Source organism: Peromyscus maniculatus, chromosome 15 (genome assembly GCF_049852395.1).
Source record: "Peromyscus maniculatus bairdii isolate BWxNUB_F1_BW_parent chromosome 15, HU_Pman_BW_mat_3.1, whole genome shotgun sequence".
NCBI lineage: Eukaryota > Metazoa > Chordata > Mammalia > Rodentia > Cricetidae > Peromyscus > Peromyscus maniculatus.
In genome coordinates this window covers 18,611,465-18,632,704 of record NC_134866.1, presented here as the reverse complement: position 1 = coordinate 18,632,704, position 21,240 = coordinate 18,611,465, and the positions used below count along the sequence as shown (strand labels likewise).

The following is a 21,240-nucleotide window of genomic DNA, read 5'->3' as shown; positions in this document are numbered from 1 at the left end:
AACTTGTAAGTGAATATTAGCTGTAAAATTTATATATATATATATATATATATATATATATATATATATATATATATATATATATTCTTGCTATAACCCACAGACGCAGAGAGGCTAACTAACAAGGAGGGCTTAATAGAGGACCCAGTGATCTCCCTGGGAAATTGATTTCAAGGTGGCCTAGGGGCAGGTGGGGTTGGCAGCATGAGGGACAAGGTGGGGGGAAGGGAGAAAGTACTGGGAGAAATAACCGGTGTTTGGGGGCATTGGGGAGCTGAGATAGAAACATCGAGCAATGGAAACTTCATGGAATCTATGAGAGTAACCCTAGCCAAGACCCCTAGTAATAGGGGATACAGGGGCTAAATCAGCCATCCTCCTTAACTAGGCAAGGCCTCAAGTGGAGCCTTTGGGAATAACAACCCAGCCACAAAACCTTTGACCTAACAGTCTGTCCTGCCTGCAGAGAGCCTAGCAGAATCCTTATCAAAGAGACCAGAGAGACTTTATTCAGCCACTGATGGGAACAGATGCAGAATGCCACAGTCAAGCATTAGGCAGAGCGAGGGGTTTCTTAAGGAGAAAAGGGGAGGAAGGATCAAAGGGACAAGAGGGGTCAGGAACACAAGAAAAGGGCCCATAGGATGGACTTACAGTGACTCATGGGGGCTTTCAGAGATAAGGGATCCTTGTATGGGTCTGACCTAGGAAATCTGTATGTATGTTATGGCTGAGTAGATTGGTGTTCTCATGAAATTCCCAACAGTGGGAGCAGGGTCTGTCTCTGACTCTTTTGCCTGCTGTAAGACACTTTTCTTTCTACTGAGTTGTCTCCCCCAGCCTTGATGTGATGGAGTGATGTGCCTGGCCTTATTTTAGCTTGTTATGCCATGTTTGGTTGATGTCCCTGGGAGGCCCCCACTTGTCTGAGAGAAGAGGGGGTGGATCTGAGGGACAGGGGAGGTAGAGGGAAAGAGGCCCTGGCAAGCAGAAAGAAGAGAAACTGCAACCAGGATGGAATATATGAGAGAAAAATAAAAATAAAAATAAAACAATAAAATAAGAAGAAACACTATAAGTCAAAATGAGAATGGTTGAGAGAGGATGATGCATAGGAGTGGGCTGTATGTGATGCTGAAGAGCGTTTTAGGATATGTATGTGCCCTCATCTTTTGTTAGACTTTTTCAGTATATGTAGGAATACTTAAATCAAGGGGTCTTCTGATACTACCGGTTCACTCTCCTCCATGTAGAGTTTGATTTTGTCAATGTTAGTAAAATACTTGAAGCCATGGATCTAAAATGTCTAGTTTTCTCCTAAAGTTATGTTACTAGCTAGAGGAGATGGAAGGAGACGACGATCACCTTTCGTATTTATGTTCATAACGAGGGGAATTACAAAAGTATTCCACCCATGTCGGGTCATATTCCCTTAAGCCTTCTTCCCATAAATGTCAAAATTCGGCAGTGAGGCCAGTGACCTGACTTGTCTTCTGTCTGTAGTGGGAAATGGTTTATACATAGAAACACAGGCTTGGTATTACATGGACTAAAGAACTTGTATTCAGAATGCTACCTCACTAAATTCAACAAAAATAATTAAAGGGCGATGACTTTTAATTATCTTCATACCTTAGAAGTAAGTTTGTATTTCAGCTACGAATTTTTAAATTTGAGATGGAACTCCCTGGTAAAACAGTTGGATTGGAGCACAAGAAATAAGATTCGACAAATCTGATTATTTCAGCATTTTGTCCTGTAATTTTATAATTTCTATATTTATAAATAAAAGGTAAATACTATAAGTAAAAAGTCAGTAAATGAACTTGGTATTGAGTTAGGACAGAATTTTTTTCAAGAATAACAAGTGGCTCTGAGTATTCTCCTGCCATTTTGCACTGTTTTCATGAATACTGTCTTTAGAAGCAGTGATAAAAATGAAAGTACCAATTTATACTGAAAATATTGAGGATGTGCTAAATTCTTGAGTACAAAATATTAAGCATCAATTATTTATATACAATAAATAAGTGCAGTCCTCTCATTAATATGAAAATGTTTCTTCTTAAGAAATGCTAAAATTGTATATATACATGTGTATGTTGAATGAATTTTTAAAAATGCATCTCTTATGATTTCATATTAGTAGATGTTGAATTTGTTCACCTATTTTATTTTCTTATCTACCCAGGACCCTGAAAAATTTCAAGGGCAGGAAAGGGCGATGAGTATAAACGATGAGTTAAGAAATCAATCTCTATAAAATGAGCTGATTATGCTTCGGCATCACCTTGTGAGTGGGTCACCCCCAATCTCTTCAGCCCTGGGGCTGATTTGGGTTTCCTTCTATTACCTAGAATTCCTACCACACTGTAGACTTACTTAAATTTAAAGATTTAACCCTAAAACAACTGAATTTTACCGTGCTTCTTCCCCTTAATTAGTTTTTCAGTCTAGTTTGCTGTCTCTCTAAATAGATATCAAGGCATTGATGACCCTGAGCATGGTCTCCCTGGAGATCCTAACAAAAGTGTCCACATAATGAGCAGTCACACCTCAATCCAGAAAGGCTTGAATTCTTCTCCTGTTGCTAATTTAAGATCAATCAAAGTTCACCATAAGGGGGAAATATCCTTCTATCAAACACAACTATGCAGAAAAATCATAAAGATTATAAAATATTAATATTATTTCTTAAAACATTTTAAAATAGTATTTTATGTTTAAATTGTTAAATTATGCTTGGAAATGAGTTTCATAATTATTTGGATTTTGTTTTCATTTAAATCTATTAATAGCAGAGTGCAGAAATTTAGTTGCATCCGAATCAAACATCTTTCAACACACTCACATCATTTTTTACCCTGTGTCATTAATGTAATAAATTGTATTCTTTAATTATGAATGAAGATATAAATTGTGAATTATTTTCTCAGGAAATGTTTATTAATAATATATGATTCATATATTTTCATAGATATAGTAGTGAGTTTAAAATGAGCTTTAAAACATAGAATCACAATTTTCTAAAATGAAAATAATCCATTTTTAAGTGAACAAATATAAGCTGAGACCAGAAATCATTCAATTAAATTGGAAAGTTGGCTTGTCACTATAAAATATGACATACATTAAAAGGCTAAAAGGCATCTCTAAAGAGGTAGTATTTTCTCCATTTCAAATCATGAACATAATTCTTGGTCTTCAGAAAAAAGAATAAAAAACTCTACAATAAAGGTAAGTGATCCATCTTTTGCAATCCCTTTGAGAGACCTGACCTAAATGAAAGTGGTCCTGATATGGTGAACTGGAAGCTTTTCATACTCCAGAGTGGAGAAGAATCTTCTAGAGATCCAATTCTCCAACATATTTCTCTATTGCTCTTGAATGGTAAAAAGAAAGACTAGAAGAACGGTCAGTCATTTATACAAGGCTAGTGCTTTATTCAACAGGCAGAGTATCCTTGTTCAGTAAATATTTATTTTCTATTTTGTAGTCAGTGCTTAGATTCAACAATTTTCAAACTGCATGTGGGCTACAGTTTTGTTGCCTGGTCTGTTTGTGGGACCCCTGGCAGTGGGACCAGGACCTGTTCCTGGTGCATGAGCTGGCTCTTTGAAACCTATTCCATATGGTGGGATGCCTTGCTCAGCCTTAATGCAGGATGGGGGAGTGGGGAGAGGGGCTTGGTCCTGCCTCAACTGAATATGCCAGACCTTGTTGACTCCCCATGGGGGCCTTATTATTTCTGAGGAGTGGATGGGGGTGGGTTGGGGGAAGTGGAAGGGAGTGGGAGGAGGGGAGGGAGGGGGAACTATGGTTGGTATGTAAAATGAATAAAAAAATAGTTTTTAAAAAAGAAAATGTGTTGTAAAGTATGCTAATAGATGAATACATTTATAAAACTTTCATATTAATACCTAATAATATTAAACTAATATTAGCAGTTTTGGTTTGCCACAATTATTAGAAATATTTGAATACATGGTATTTTGTCATTAAGATCTGTATCATAAATCTACATTCTGCCACATGAAAAATCTATGCACATTACTATACATAACCTTTTGTTAAAATTTTGGTAAACATTTTTTTTTTTTGAGGCAGGGGTTTTCATTATGTAACCTTAGCTGGCCTGGAACTTACTATGTAGACTAGGCTGACCTTGAACTCACAGATATCTGCCTGCCTCTGCCTTCCTAGTGTTAGGATTAAAGAGGTGGACCACCACCACTCCCGATCTTTGATTAAAATACTGAATTTTTCCCTGACTTTTCCACCCAGACTCTTATTATACTTTTATTATTCTTGTCAAAATATGCTATTTACATTTTTCATTACAATCATTAAAATTAAATCAGAGAATTTCCTCTGATTTCATAATATAAGCAACATGCAATATTACTTGTTATTACACCCAAATAACACATAATCATTACAACTCAAGTTTAGATTCATTTAGGGTTATACACAGTGCATGAAGTGCCTCTTACTTAGTTACATGTTATTTATCGTGTGGGTATCCATATGTGTGTGCTACCTGGGAGTGTAAGCATGCATTTGCCATGGTGGGCTTGCAAAGGTCAGAGGACAAATGCTGTCAGTTTTTTTCTTAGACCATGGAATCTAGCGATCAAACTCAAGTTATGAACCCTCTGAAGCAAGCACTTTTACCCACTGATCTACCTCACTAGCATGATTTTTCTGTTATTTTTATGGCCAATAGCTAGTAAGTCCTCATGGTTTATTCATTCCCTCACCAGGGCTGAAAATCTCTTAAGTCATCCAGTATTGTTACTCCATATGAATTACCTAACCTCATATTTTATTATACATTTTCATCTGAAGGAACTGAGGCAAATCTGATTTTTAAACAACTAGGCTAAGGATGCAGGATTTCTGGGTACCATTCTGTTGTGTCACTTTAGTGTTAGGAAATAAACTATCAAAATTCCTGTTGTCTTCAGCACTGTTCTGAAGTCATTACCACATGTTTGATGTTCACTAGAGTGAAAGTGTTATACCAGGCTCTCCACCAACATCCTGAGTTATGTTGAACCTTACGTAATTGTAGAGAGTTAAATTATTTTAATAAGGAAAACGGAGCCAATAAAGCAGATAGAAGACATCTATTCCCTATGATGTGCCGCAAATTATTGACTTTTATGAAGAGTGAGAAAGAACAAGTTGGCAGGAGATGAAAATGGGCATTACAGTCAGTGCAAATGAATGGGGGATGAAACATGGCATGTAGAGGTTAATAGAGTCATCAAAAGGTCTCAGTAAAGCATTCTATTTTATAATCAAGTAAATAAGGGTAAGACGGATCTTTTGATAGCCACCCTGTAACTAGCTCAGGTTTATGATGCTACATAAGGTAGTTTCATCTTACAGCCTGTCAAATCCAGTTAGAGGCTCAGGAAGCACAACTGTATTTCTATAATACAATATCACTGGCTATAGACTAGATGCTGAAGATATGCTAGGAGGGATTTCAGTACTCGGCATAGAAAAGCTAGGAGCCAATGGACAATGATAGATATGCATCAGGAAGTAATTAAGCATTTCACAGCCCTTATATTTTGAACACTGATGGCATTTATTCCTCTATAAAATTTTACTAAACTATTATCTGGATAGGTACTAGGACATTAACTTTAAAGTCATCCTAAACTGTGATTGAATAGAGAATGCTCTGTATGATTTGAGAGGCCATTAGAAATACAGAGCAGGTGATTTTATTCCTTATTCCATCGGGTTTCTTTAGAAAATAGGTAATGGTTAGGGCTTCATAGATGGGTCAATGGTTAGAAGAAAACTTGCTGTTTTTCCTTAGAACCAGAGTTTGGATTGCAGTCTATACCAGCAGTTCATAAATGCCTGTAAATACAGCTCCAGGGATCTGACTCTGTCTTCATACCTCCTTAGGCAACTGCACTTACATATGTATACACACACACACACACACACACACACACACACACTTTAATGCCAAATAAAAGTAAAATCAGAAAAAGAAAGTGAAGATATGTAAATTTTAGATTATTATGGACATGATAGGATATTAATATTTTAATTATTGTGATGGTTTGTTAATGATAAAATCAGAACAAATGGCAGTTTTCCTTATTTATTCGCAGGTAACATATTCAAATAAGATGTATGCATTTGTTATAAGTTATATATGTTTTAAGGGATTTTACATCTTGAATCCATCCCCAGAAGCAAAATATGGACCATTTCTACTATCCAGAGAGATATGTGCATTTCCCATCTGTCACTCACTTGTATCCACCAGCAGGTCAATCGCCTACCAACTGTCTATCATTATGTTTATATAGTTTTGAATTTTATCTAAATACAGGATATGGCTTATTTATGATTTTTCCTCACCAACTTAACCAGGTGAAAATTCAGTTTTTAAATATGTGACCAGTTTCCCCTTTAGGCTCTCTATTGGACAGTACTCCAGTCTGGGAATGTATTAGAACTCATCTCTTCCTCTCTTGATGGCTATGTGGACAATCTTCAGTTTGGGGGCTGTTGTGAATATCTGAGCACTGGTATATAAAGGTCTGTGTATAGATACATGCTTTCTTTAATTTGGGATGATAATTTCAGGAGAGGACTAGCTACATCATACATGTAGGCATAGGTTTAACTCCTTAAGAAATTACCAAATTATAGTTTCAACTTAATTGTACATTTTCTTTCTTTTTTTTTTTATTTTACAATACTATTCAGTTCTACATAATAGCCAGATTCCTTGTTCTCTCCCTTCCTGCCCCCCTCCCCTTCCCCCCAGCACACCCCCCATTCCCATTCCAGAGCAAGGTCTCCCCCGAGGACTGGGATCGACCTGATAGACTCAGTCCAGGCAGGTCCAGTCCCCTCCTCCTAGATTGAGCCAAGCGTCCCTGCATAAGTCCCAGGTTTCAAACAGCTAACTCATGCAACGAGCCCAGGACCTGGTATCACTGCCTAGATGCCTCCCAAACAGATCAAGCCAATCGACTGTCTCACCTATTCAGAGGGCCTGATCCAGTTGGGGGCCCCTCAGCCTTTGCTTCATAGTTCATGTGTTTCCATTCATTTGTTTTTTTATCCCTGTGCTTTATCCAACCTTGGTTTCAACAATTGTTGCTCATATAAACCCTCCTCTTCCCATCTGTTGTTGGTTGTTTTTGCTTTTTAGTGGGGCCCGCCACACAGCTCTCAAATAAATCACACATGGAGGCTTATTCTTAATTTTAAATGCCCGGACTTAGCTTGACTTGTTTCTTGCCAGCTTTCCTTAACTTATCCCATCTACCTTTGGCCTCTAGGCTTTTCCTATTCTCTTACTTCTGTAAATCTTACTCTTTCTCCGTGGCTTGTTGTGTAGCTGGGTGGCTGGCCTCTGATGTCCTTCTCCTTCTCTGGCCCCTTCTCCATCTCTTTTTCTTCTCAGAGTTCTCCTTCTATATCTACTCTCTGCCCGCCAGCCCTGCCTATCCATTGGCCATTCAGCTCTTTATTAGACCATCAAGTGTTTGAGACAGGCAGAGTAACAGCTTCACAGAGTTAAACAAATGCAACACAAGCAAAAGTAATACATCTTAAAATAATATTCCCCAACACACATCAGCAATATAAGACTGTGTTTCACATCTTTGCATGCACTTGATAATGTCAGTTGTTTTCTATTTATTGTGATTAATGAGTCTAATATGCAGATGATTATAGGAATGAGTTTTAAAAATAATGATATAAAGTTGATTTTTTGGGGGGACTCAGACTATCTGAATAAAGATGTATTTGAATGTAACCCAGCAACAGAGTCTGTTGATACTGCTTATTACATATTTGCATCACATCTTTCCACTTGTAAGTCTACTGTTTGTACTTTTATGTTCTCCAAAAAGACTCATTCTCTCTGAACAATAGAAAAGGTAATCTTCTGTTTTGATAACCAATACTACACAGGCATATATTTTAATGTGCAGTTGTTTAGCAACTTTTTAAAATTTTATTAACCAGGATAAAATATGTGTGGTTTGTACCTTGTAGCAATAATTTTGGTCATCACAATTTTCACCAGATCAGAATGAATCTAAAATAATATATTATTATCAAATTATTCATATCATGTATTTCCTTTTATATAGACTTAATGAGTATATATAAAATACAAAATATAATAATTCTGAGCTAACAAGAAAGTTTTAAACTGCCAAGTAAAAGTATCCACTGGAAGCCCTTTTCCTTTTAATTATTCAATACATTTTTTTATTATTTTAGTGAGAATGTACAAAAATGGCTTAAATGCACTTATATTATTCTTTATGTATGTGTTCACTTTTAAGCTAATTCTTCATCATTTTAATCAAAATGACTTCTGTTTCTTTGACCATGACAACAAATGTGGAGAAAATACAGCTAAGCATTGATTTAGTTAGACAAAATCAACTAAATCCTTCTGAAGAAAAATGTTATAATTATATAAAAATTGTCGAAGAACACTCATAACCTTGATTTCTTTCACTTACTCTGTGTACAACATGAAATCAGCAACCCATATCTGATTCATAAATTACTTGGAACTATGAAATCAAAATATTCTTGTTGTAATGTTATTTATAGAATGAAACAATTAAATTACGAGGGGCACTGAGAGGTGAGAGAGGGGAGAAAATGTGTGTTTGCATATAACCTTTTGTTCTTGAGTGCCTGATTATTTCTGCAGGAGGCAGAGAGGATATCACAAATTATTAGTTGGATAATGTATTTTGGAGCTGGCTGAAATCTTAAAGTTAATATACTTTAATTTCCTCACATTTCCCAGTGAAATTATTAACTGTAAGCTTTTTAAATGTCTGAAGGTTATAAAGCCAGTTAGTGGAAGAATTCTGACTGTAGTCCAAAACTTCTGATAGCATGTTGAATTTTATTCCCCACTAAATTTTTGTTTTAGGTTTTGTTTTGTTTTTCGACATAGGGTTTCTCTGTGTAGCTTTGGAGCCTGTCCTGGAACTTGCTCTCTAGACCAGGCTGGCCTTAAACTCACAGAGATCCACCGGCCTCTGCCTTCTGAGGGCTGGGATTAAAGGCATGCACCACCACTGCATGGCCCCCTGCTACAAATTTATCACTTTTCAATTTCTTGAGTGTACATAAGAGAAGCTACTCTCAATAATGTGAAAAATATCCCTTAAATGTTACTAAATATAACTATGTAGTTTCCATGGTTTAGACTGAAGCAGAAATTGCTGTAACTTGTGAGACTCTATTAGTAATAAGAATATATTTGTGGGATAGTATTAGCTTGTTGCTGATGCTACATGATCAGGTTTCACTATGGTATTTGTTCGGTTTTTACCCTTGAAACAACACCAATGCTATGGAATTTATTTCCTCCTGATGAGTAAGTCCACACAAAAAAAATTTACAATAAAGTAACAATTGAATATAAAGGCATATGGAAACTTAAAATTAGTACAAGAAATGTAGATGCACATTGAGAAAAGTATCTTAGCATATTCCAAATGTAAGTAAAAATAGCTGATATCAGGCAAAGTGTGTGAGCAACCTAAACAAAATTCCCAGGACATATCAACTGTAACTCATTGGCTCAGGATAATTTTCTTCACCAAATGATGGATATCATTTATATTATTTAGGATAAACCTAAATAAGTGTACTTTGTAGTAATATTTTTGGAATATTTCAAATGGGTATTTGAATGTCTATACCCATTTGGTGGCTCTTTTGCTACAGTATGATTCAGATGATCATATTTACTAGACAACAGGAAACAATAACACTTTCCTGAAAAGGAGATGCACTAGCTGACTTTGTGTGTGAACTTGACACAAGCTCTGATGATCAGAGAGAAAGGAGCCTCTGTTGAGGAAATGCCTCCATGAGATCCATCTGTGAGATATATTTGTAAAAATAGTTATTAGTGGGGGAGAGCCCAGCCAATGGTAAGTGGTGCCTTTGCTGATGGTCCTTGGTTCTGTAAGGAAGCAGGCTGAGCAAGCCATGGGGAGCAATCCAGTAAGTAGCACTCCTCCATGGCCTCTGCATCAGCTCCTGCCTCCAGGATCCTGCCCTGTTTGAATTCCTGACTTCTTTCTGTGATGAGCAGCAATGTTGAAGTGTGAGCCAAATCAACCCTTTCCTCCCCAACTGGCTTTTTGCTCATGGAGTTTGGTCACAACAGTAGAAACCCTGAGACAAGAGACGACTGGGTTTCTTACCAAATAGCAAAGTCCAAAGGACATATAGTTGCCTTTTTTATTTCTCATTTTCTTGTCACAGAGATATGATAAAAAATACTTAAGATAACCTACTTTCTAAGATTTCTGTAAGAATAAAACGTGATAATAGGTAAGAGACTTACTGGCAAAGTTTAAAGACTGAATTAATTTGAGTGATCATCACTTCTTTATAGACAGAATTTTTTATCAGACATATTAAAAAGCTGTGGTCAAAACATTTCTCTGAAATCTTATGAATATGTCTAGTAATTTCAAAGAAAGATGAAATGGTTGTATTTAAGTTTGGTTTAGGAGCTTCTAGATAAAGCTTGGATTGTAAAAATCACACTAAATTTGGCTTAGTTAATACATATTTCAATAAATATTTTGAAACAGTCAGTTTTCTATTAAAAACAATCACTATATTTGAGAATGTTAATGAAGCAACAAAATGACAGTGCTTTTTAATTTTAACTGTTTTTATTTTTTATTTATTCTAGTTATCTCATTTTCCTTTTCTCCATCCATCTCCTCCTATTGTCCTTCCTACTCCTTCTCAAACCATGGTCCTTTATTTTTTAATTATTGTTGTTACACATAGAGATAAACATACGCACGTGCGCGCGCGCACACACACACACACACACACACACACACACACACACACACACACATATCCTGCTGAGTCCATTTTGTGTTGCATGTATGTATTTGTTTTAAGGGCTAACCACTTGATACTGGACAACCGATTAACCAATTAGGAGATTAGGGAAGATTAGTTCTCTCTTCTTCACTGGGGTTAATTGCCTATAGTTTTTCATCTAGAAGTGGTGCCCTGAGAGATTCCCCCCTCATGATAATTTGGTGGGTATGGCTTCCCTTCCTATCTTGAAGATACTGTTGCAAAGCAGACTTCCTGTTTCTCTGGCTCTTATCTTTCTGGGCCTTCCTCTAAGATGTTACTTGAGCATTAGGTGGTTATTTGACCAAGATACACTATATGCTACAAACAACAAAACAAAAAAAACAATGCTATTTCTATGACTAGACTGCTACTCACAACTCCAGGGAGGCTACCAGGAAAACAGGACTCCAAGAAAGACACAGGGATCGCCCAATGACAGAGAAATGGATGAGATCTACATGAACAATCTGGACATGAGTCGGGGTAATGAAGGGCAAGGGTCGAGGGAAAGAGAGCTTAGGGGTGTGGGAGATCCCAGCTGGATCAAGAACAGAGAGGGAGAACAAGAAACAAGAGACCATGATAAATGAAGACCACATGAGAACAGGAAGAAGCAAAGTGCTAGAGAGGTCCACAGAAATCCACAAAGATACCTCCACAATAGACTACTGGCAATGGTTGAGAGAAGGCCGGAACTGACCTACTCTGGTGATAGGATGGCCAAACACCCTAACTGTTGTGCTAGAAACCTCATCCAATGACTGAGGAAACCAGATGCAGAGATGCATGGCCAGGCCCCAGGTGAAGCTCCGGGAGTCCAATTGGCAAGAAAGAGGAGGGTTTATATGAGCGAGAATTGTTGAGACCAAGATTGGAAAAAGCACAGGGACAAATAGCCAAACTAATGGAAACACATGAACTATGAACCAATGGCTGAGGGGCCCCCAACTGGATCAGGCCCTCTGGATAAGTGAGATAGTTGATTGGCTTGTCTGTTTGGGAGGCATCTAGGCAGTGGGACCGGGTCCTGTCCTCAGTGCATGAGCTGGCTGTTTGGAACCTGGGGCTTATGCAGGGACACTTGGCTCAATCTGGGAGGAGGGGACTGGACCTGCCTGGACTGAATCTAACAGGTTGAACTGAATCCCCAGGGGAGTCTTTGCCCTGGATGAGATGGGAATGGGGGGTGGGCTGGGGGGAACACGGGGGGAGGAGTGGCAAGGGGGAGAACAAGGGAATCCGTGGTTGATGTGTAAAATTAAATTAAATTATAAAATAAAATAAAATTAATTAATTAATTAAAAAATTGGTCATTCTAGACATAGTTTAGTTTCAGGCTCATTTAATTTTGAATTTTATTTTCTAATAATATATACCCTGATATATCCTAATATATTAAAAGCAAAACTAACTGGGGAGTGGTGGCTTCCGCCTTTAATCCCAGCCTTTGGGAAGCAGAGTTAGGCAGATTTCTGTGAGTTTGAGACAAGCCTGGTCCACAAATCCAGTTCCAGGACAGCCAGGGGAACACATAGAAACCCTGTCTGGAAAAACAAAAATATCAAACAACAATAACAAAACAAAACAATACAAAGAAAAACTATTGCAAAGAAATGTTTATTCAGTCATAAAACATACAACAAAAATGCTAAAGTAATTTTCTTATTGCATTGGAAGTATGTATTTTTTTATTTTTAAGATTTCTTTTTATTTATTTATTTTTTGTGTGTTTTACATTATGCATCTAGATCCCATTCATTTCCTGGCCCTGCATATCTGCTCTCTGTAGCCCTCTACTTCCCCCACCCCCCAACCCCTGCCAGATAAAGATTAAGAGAAAAAAGAAAAGAAATAAAAGCGAAAAAAAAAAAATCTCGCCATCGAAGCTGTAGTGTGACACGATGAGTCACACAGTTAAACCCTTTTGTCCCTATATCTTTACTTTCAAGTAAGTGTTCATTGTAAAGAGTCATTGGTCTTCCAAGGCCTCTGGTTTCTGCTACACTATCAGTGCTGGGACTCCTTTTGGTTATGCTGCTGTTGCCCTGTGTTGTGGAGATCCTGTGGCTTTGGGTCCGTAGGACGGGCCTCTTCATCTGCTCCAGCAGTTCACAGATGGGATGGATATTGGGGTGGACCAATGCATAACCCTGGTTCTGGGCTTCGGTAGTTGCAGGGTTGGTCAGTATACGAGCTCTTCCTTGTCCTCACCACCAGGGTGCGCTCTCCTGCATTGCCTTGGTGAGTTCACCCTTTGTAGCACAGGGACTAGACCAGTTCTCCCGCTTTCATGTCCTCAGGGTCAGATCTCCCACATCTACACCTTCAGGGCCAACTCTACTGTCTTGCCCCGGCGTGGTGTAGGGGACACTCTCCCTAGTGCTGTAGCAGATTTACTTTTGTTTTCTAAAATTGAAATTTAATAAATATCAATTAAATCTGTAGAGTTACAGTTAACTGTCCTAATTCTGTATTTTCTGTATACTGCCTGTTTAGCATTCATCAATTTATTTATATTCTCCGAGCTTTAATTAACACCATAACTGTAAGCCAGCAAAATGGCTCATTGGTAAAGGTGTTTCAGAGCATGTATAACCACCGGAGTTAAACCCCCAGAATCCACATGGTTCAATGAGGTAACTGACTTCTAAAAGTTGTCCTCTGACCCTGCAAACTCACAGTAATTTCTGCAAAAATAATTAAAGGATGGTAAAGTGTAGTTCACAGGTTAAAGCTCCATATTTCATCCATGAGAACGACAGCTGAAGTTCATTGAGAACACATGGGATGTCTCAAGTATTTAATGTGTGGTACCTAGTGTACTGGATGGTTTTGTGTGTCCACTTGACACAAGCTAGAGTCATCAGAGAGAAAGGAACCTCAGTTTAGGAGGCCCTGTGCCTCCATGAGATCCAGCTGTGAGGCATTTTCTCAATTAGTCAGCAATGGGGGAGAGCCAGGTCATGGTGGGTGGGTGTGGGTGGTGGTGCCTTCCATGGGCTGGTGATCCTGTGAGTTCTATAAGAAAGCAGGATGAGTAAGCCAGGGGAAGCAAGTCAGTAAAGCAGCACTCCTCCATGGCCTCTGCATCAGCTCCCGCCTCCAGGATCCAGCTCTGTTTAAGTTCCTGTTCTGATTTCATTCAATATGAACAGAAATATGGGAGTATACACCAAATAAACCCTTTCTCCCCAACTTGCTTTTTGGTCATGGTATTTGATCACAGCAATAGAAACCCTAATTAAGATACTTAGTACAATCACATCACTCATGTCTTTTCATGTTCTCCTCACAAAATTGTGTTGTTCTTCTCATAGTCATATAAACCCATTTAGAGTTTGGCATAGATTAATATATACTGAAGACACAATGGATTAGTAAAAGGTCTTGCTTGAGAATGAAATGTCTTGATAAGAGTATTATTACATTATTCAGTCAAACATCTTCTCTGGCACAATGGTACTTTCTGACACACCTACCATCCTTTTCAATGGTAATTGATGGTGGACAGGGTTCAGGAAAAATAAGTACAGTGTTAAAGCTTTAAAAAAGTTTTAAAGAGGCCACTATTTAAGTGAAGGTGCTCTGAAGGGACTTTGATCAATATAGGTGCAGAGTGCTCTAACTGCGTGGACAAGCACACACCAGAGCCATGAAATGTAACCGGGTATCACTTGTAAGTGCCCTGTTACAGCCTAGCTGGGACGCTCTGTGAAGAAATTAGCAGTTGTATTTCCTGTTTGCTATTTATGGGCCGGGTGCATTAATTTCGATTTAAGGAGCCTCATTTCTGCTGGAGTCCGCCACTGCCTGTCTATAATTGGATAATGGGCTTCCTGCTTAAGAGTAGCAAGAGTTGCTTCCTTCTCCTGAAGTGAATCGATCAAGTTTTTTTACCTTCAGCTCTCACCCTCCACCAGTTGAGGGAGCACCAGACCTCTTCACGGGAGGCTGGACCTCTCCCTAGGAATCTGTGCCTTCTCCCAGTAAGAGCACAGCCCAGGGCACAGCAATTCAGTCCTCTCTTTGAGTTTTCCTCTTCACCAAGAAGTTTCACCAACGAGTTAAGTCTATGAATGAGACAAATCAAAACGGAAAGTTTATTTGGTGTGTACAAGGCAAATAAATCCCCTGTTGTGTATGTTTGGGACATTTTGTTATATGGATTTGAGAGTTTTCTCGAATACACGTGAATACAGCAATGCAAGAAGAGCCCCCCTCCCTCCCACACACCCACCCTACACACACCAAGGGGATGCCATATGTCCCAGTTGAGACCTACATGGAGAAGACATGCTGAATATGTCACACAGTATTATTGTGAGAGGACAGTCATCAGTTTCCTCTCTGGCAATGAGAATTTTCTCACCCTCAAGACATGCAAATGACTTTTTTCATCTGTTCTTTTTATGTTATTTGCATAATTTTCTCCTGCAAAAGTGAGAGCTGTCAGAAATTAACCATTTGGGGCTTCAACATTCAGTTCTGTGACCTTTCCCAGAGCATTACATCTCTCCGGGGATCAGGGAACTTTGGATGAGAGAGAGTAGAGGATACTGAGAAGTGAGCAAAAGGGTGGATGATGGATGAGGAGCAGCAGGTAGGTAGAGATATCCCACTACATTTAAACAGTCACTGGGTATTTATTCCCTTGGATACAAGTACCATTGTTGCTATTTCTTTCCTTCCATCAGCATTTACAGATAATAGGGAAGATGTCTCTGTTAGGTGCCATAGACTCTTCTGTTGTTACTCTGGATAACCACATAAACCTTTTTTTTTTTTTTTTTTTTGAAATGTGATGTTAATATAAAAATGCTTTTCGAAAGAGTGCAGGGGCAGCACTCTGTTTTGCATGCTTTGGTTTGTGTGCTCGTGTCTTACAAAACTGCCAGATATGCTTATTTAGTATGAATACTACCTTTTTACAAGTCAGAGAGTTGCCCTCTGGAGGGCTGTAATAAACCTTTAAAGTCATTTTAGTTAGACAAAGGTTGATATATGTAGCAGGCTAGGGGCAAAGGCAAATCCAGCTATCTCTTTTATCACATTGCTTTAAACATGTTTCAGCTTTAGGCTTGGCTTACAAATCAGCCCGATCAGTCCAGTAATTGTCTCACTGCGCCTTATATCTAACACGAATGCATCTTGCGAAATCGGCTGGAGAAAGCCGATTTGCTGAAGTCCTGCAATGGCTAACACTGTGTCTAATCACCCTATAAATTATAGTCATAGTTGTAGTTTATCCATCAGGCTGAGAAAGACCAGTTTCCCAAGTGGCCTTGGTTCCTTTTCTGATTCCCAGGAGACCCACAACCCCTCCGCATGCATGCTTTGCCTGCACGCAGGGAGCGTTGCCTGCTAATCAGGTCAATGAATACCGCCTGGCTCCAGGGACCTGACAGGCGTCCATCACAGCAGTTAGGGAGCCTGCAAACAGTGCAAGCTCACGGAGAAACTCCCGCTAGAAAACATCGCTCAGTCCTCATTTACTCACTGGGAATCTCCAAGGATTTCAGCTGATCTTTTTTTCTCCCTTCAGACAGCGAGGAGCTTGGCATAAACAGAGGCAAAGGAGTACAGCGCGCTGCCACTCCGTGGGTGTTGATTGAAAACTTCGATCTCCCCACCGTTTCACGGTTGATCTGAAGGATTTCTCACTTGATCACGGAGAGTATTTCAATTAAGGTAAGTGCTGCTGCGCCTGACTGGCTGCATCGCGCGGTATCTCTGCACGGAAAGTTCTTACTGTCTGCGCTGACATTCTGCACTGCAGTAAGTGGCTGTCTATGGCAGGGCAAGGCTTAGTTTTACAAGCAAGTGTCCTGGACGCGAGCCTGCGTTTGGGGATAATGGCATTTCAGAGGCGTTCTTATCAAATCGGATAGTTCTGCTTTTCATCAAAAGAAAATAAAAGGTTATGTGAAGAGGTGGATGACTTCTTTTCCTTCTTGAATAATCTGATAAGAGCCCTGCAGGGTGCCAAGGTAACTTGATTTTGCTTGAGGTTGTTCCTTGATGTCAGAGATAAAACTGGGCTCTGAAACCTTCTTGAGGGCAAAGAAATTTGCAAATACTTTCTGAGATCCTGTCCAGGTCTGTACTTCAGCAATGTCTCTGCACTTCCGATAGGTGAAAGGACGAAGGGCTGGATCTCTGAGAGTTTAAAAGTATGCATTTAAGAACTGAAATTTAAATGTGAACAGTGTCTGATAATTTTTTTCAGAGAAATTAAGCTACAGGATTGATTATTCTAATGGCACAGTGTATAATCCTTACACAAGATAAATGGAATTCTCTTATTAGATAAGTTTTGCAAAGAAAATACTGCTTTCTAAAATGTTTATTTTTAAGGAAGGTAATTTAAGGATATATGCTGAAATCTCAACTTCTAGGTATATTATTTCTGAGGTTATTTCTGTTATCCACCTATAGCAAATTGAGGTTAGGTTAACAGGTCACACATAGTTTAGGGCAATTATACACCTACTTTCAGTAAAATAGTTCATCTTATTTCTTCTGTATCCATTCCTCTTTGCAATTTGTTCAAGGTACCTAGAAAGATCATGGTAAAACTTTTTCCAATGTTAACTTGAATTATGTAAACTTTTCCCATTCTTCTTTAGTTAGTATATGTAAATATAGCCTGATGTACTGTTACCACACTATGGGCAATATGATCAAGATAAACAAGATATTTTGTTCATTAAATTTACAGAGGCTCTATTGATTATCACTCTTAACATGGGAGAATAGTGACTGTGTACCTTGCTATTGTGTGGGTCAATTACCATAAAATCATTTTTAAATAATTAAATACACTATTTAAAATACAATTGCATGCTGTTACATTACTTTTTTGTACTGAATTTCAATAACTAATCTGAAATATTAAAGTGCAAGCAAAATATCTAACTGCTTTGTGTGTTTTATTTGTCATGGTATCCCAAAAGTGTTTTTAAAGTGAAAAGCCATATTTCCCAAATGTTGACTCCACTTTCATTCCATAGGTATCTTGAGATGGGAAGTCCTATAAAGATGTCAGAACACTGGTTGTATTAATTCCCTGTGCTTCTGCAATTCCCCATGGGAGCTATTCAGGCCAATGCTGTTGCTATTGCTTCCTACACAGGAATAAAATATTTGCAGAAGGACTATAGGCTTGTGTGCTTGATAGTTGTCTGTGTTTTCAACCTATGCCTGAAGATAATTTGCTATTTCTATTGCACTGAGATGTCTATCTCTTTGTTGTGATAGGGTGGCTTCTCCAAGATTTAAAGATAACTGTGGAAAATTGTCTTCATTGTAATCACTACCCAGGGTAGCTTTATTCACCTCTATTCTTTTAATCAAACTAGGTAAAGAGGAAAATAACCAAAACATGTTTGATATTAAATCATTTTCTTACTGCTAGCATCAGTTCAGTATTATAGACTATCCCATGTGCTAGTTCAAGCTGATGGTAACTTCAAACCTAATGAGCTTTTATGGGGCATTCTGGTCAATGAAGTGTATGGCCATCAAAGAACAGATATAGTCTGTTCTAATGTATTTACATAAACATGAAAACAAAGGACTTTTATTGTTGCTGTTATTTTTTTTTTTAATTTTCATCTTATGAACAAGTGAGGGAATGGAGAAAGTCTTGTGAGCAAGTGGATATTAGTAGTTCAAGTCTTCAAGATGACTCAGCAGGTAAAAGTGTTTGCCACCAAGGCTGGGAATCTGAGTTTAATTCCCAAATGGTGTACTGAGAGGAAGGATCCCTGCAAATTGCCTTCTCACCTCCACATGTGCACTGTAGCACACGTATGTGCATTGATGCATGGATGTACATGTGCACACGCGCACACACACACACACACATACACACACTAAATAAATAAGTAAATAAATTAAAACAATTTAAAGGGAATTTAGCTATTATTTTAGGTAGAATGTATGAATTACTTTTCTCCAACTTACTATATTATTGCCACCTGCCATACATCTAGGAGCTATGTGGATTCTCAATTTCCTTTTGCTTGATTAGAATGTATTCCTTCTGCAACATCAGAAAGAATTTCATGGCCCACATTGACACAGAATAAAGCAGTTCTTAAAAGCAAAGAACTGTTACAACTTCATGAAATTTAAATGGGACTAAAGCTCAATGGCAGAGCATTTGCTTCATGTATGTGAGTCCCTAATATCAAACCTCAACACACTCTCTCTCTTCCACACCCTCTCACACACACAAACACATACATACACATAATGATTTAAATCCAGAGTCACTGTTAGAGAACTGAGATTAAAAAGAAGCTAAGAATAATCCATATTCATCCAAAGACAAGTATAATATTAGGCAATACGGAGATATTTTTATTTGGAAATGAATGTGAGAAGTGAACTCAAATAAAAGGAAACAGCATTTAATAGATTTAACAAATTTTATTTAAATTTAACAAAGTTTATTTTCTATTTATCAACTTGGTAAACATTCTTATATTAATAAACAATGTCTATGTCTATATTTTATCAATACCCATATTTCTATACAAAAAAGGTGCAATATTATTTGATGAAAATGGAGAGATGCCATAAAATTAATATTAAGCTGGAAATCTTAATATGATTCACTGCCAAACCCAAGGTTGTCCTAAAATTGCAAGTGTAAGTTAGCTCATATGACTGTGATGTGTAATAATATCTTTTGTTCCAATTATCTGTTAAAATCTAAAAACTAGCATGTAGAATCTAGAAACATGACTTAGTACATAAGAGCTCTTACTACTCTTGCAAAAAACAAACCAGCAAATAAACCGAATTTGCTCCCCAGTATCGAATGGCTCACAAAATTTCTGTAATTCAAGTTCCAGTGGATTCATTGCCTGCCTTTGTCCTCCATAGGCACCTACGTGAATATGGCATACGTACATATACTCAGGCCATACACAATACAGATGAAAAAATATTTTAAATACAGATTGTACTACCTATTGCACAAGGTCCAACAATGATGAGAAAGATAATCAAGAATGTGTGTATATATTGCACACACACACACACACACACACACACACACACACATACACACACACACTTGCCCATATGCAACAGTAATCTATATCAATAAGCAGGATTTTAATCATCTTAGTTTTATTGATTCATACATTTTTAACTAATTCTACATTTATATAAGCTGACAGAGAATTAGTATTACCGCCATTAATTTATTCCTAATGTATGCATATGGTAAGTAATGACTTGTCTTGCAAAAAATAAAAATAGCAGAAAATAGTTTACAGGTGGAAATCATAGTTACTTAGATCAAAATTAGGTGGTTTTCACCTTTTAGACCTGAAGTAAATGTGACTCGTCTCTCAGTCATTGCAAGAGTACCTACTGATACTGGGTATCTGTACTGTTGACTTTAAATAGAAATTGCTTTGTGGTTGTTATGCTATAAGGAGCCTGAGATAAATTTGAGAGCCACAAAGATGGCAATCTGGAGAAATCACATATAAGCTGCACATTTAAGATCGTTAAGATAAGTCTTATGTGTTATAATAGATAGGCTATAAAATACTGATGCATTTTCCAACTTGCCTCATTTTTATCTCATTAGTGGTGTAAGTTCAGTTAACCAATTCAAATTGGGAAAACATCTTTGCTGTACAAATTAAACATTATAGTGGACTTAATAACTTATATAATATCATCTTTCTAGTCAGTAGGTAGAGTACATCTATGGGTACATGTTCTGCATGTAACCTTGCTCAAAGCCTGACCCCACCGAGAACATGCACTTGTTCTGTATCCTTGGACAAATAGTTAAGGTAGCTGAGCTTTGTTCTTGTGTTCTTTGAAATGGTAATAATTATAGTATCTCTCCTATAGATCTATTGTGACACAGAAAGAAGATAATTGGTCTAACTCATAATCTGTCACGTGTTCTGAAAATGATAGTAATGTGAAAAGGAAGAAGCATTTCTCTTCATCCTTCACTGAACTTATCTAGGATAGATAATTGCCATGTCCTTCTGGCAGTGATAAACAACATGGACATAATCCCCGGAGTCTGGGTCTTTACACTGTACTTACAGCAGAACCTTTGCATTAAGAAAATACAATTTCTTCCATTGGATTTTCACTGGTGAGTGAATGTGTCATGAAAGAATGTAATCCAAGAGTCAATTTAGAGAAAGCTTCCTACTTTGGACAGAGGACTAAAGTTGCAATTGAATCCTTTATTTTGATTCTTTCTAAAGAACACTGAAGGAAGTTACAGCTTTAAAACATGGAGTCAGAGTTAGACAGATCTCTGTGAGT

The 21,240-nt window shown here is 37.8% G+C and overlaps 1 protein-coding gene and 1 pseudogene across 3 annotated transcripts in view; one reads left to right on the top strand and one right to left on the bottom strand.

Moving 5' to 3' along the window:
- The window catches only part of Cdh12 (cadherin 12), a 993,285-nt gene that overhangs the window by 574,571 nt on the left and 397,474 nt on the right, over positions 1-21,240 (top strand). For all 3 annotated transcript variants that reach the window (XM_076551719.1, XM_076551718.1, XM_042261391.2), the window contains exon 3: positions 16,469-16,614. The gene's annotated coding sequence lies outside the window, so the exon portion shown is untranslated. The remainder of the gene's footprint in view (positions 1-16,468; positions 16,615-21,240) is intronic.
- LOC121822972 (pirin pseudogene) overlaps positions 16,845-21,240 on the bottom strand; it is a 39,950-nt pseudogene continuing 35,554 nt past the window's right edge.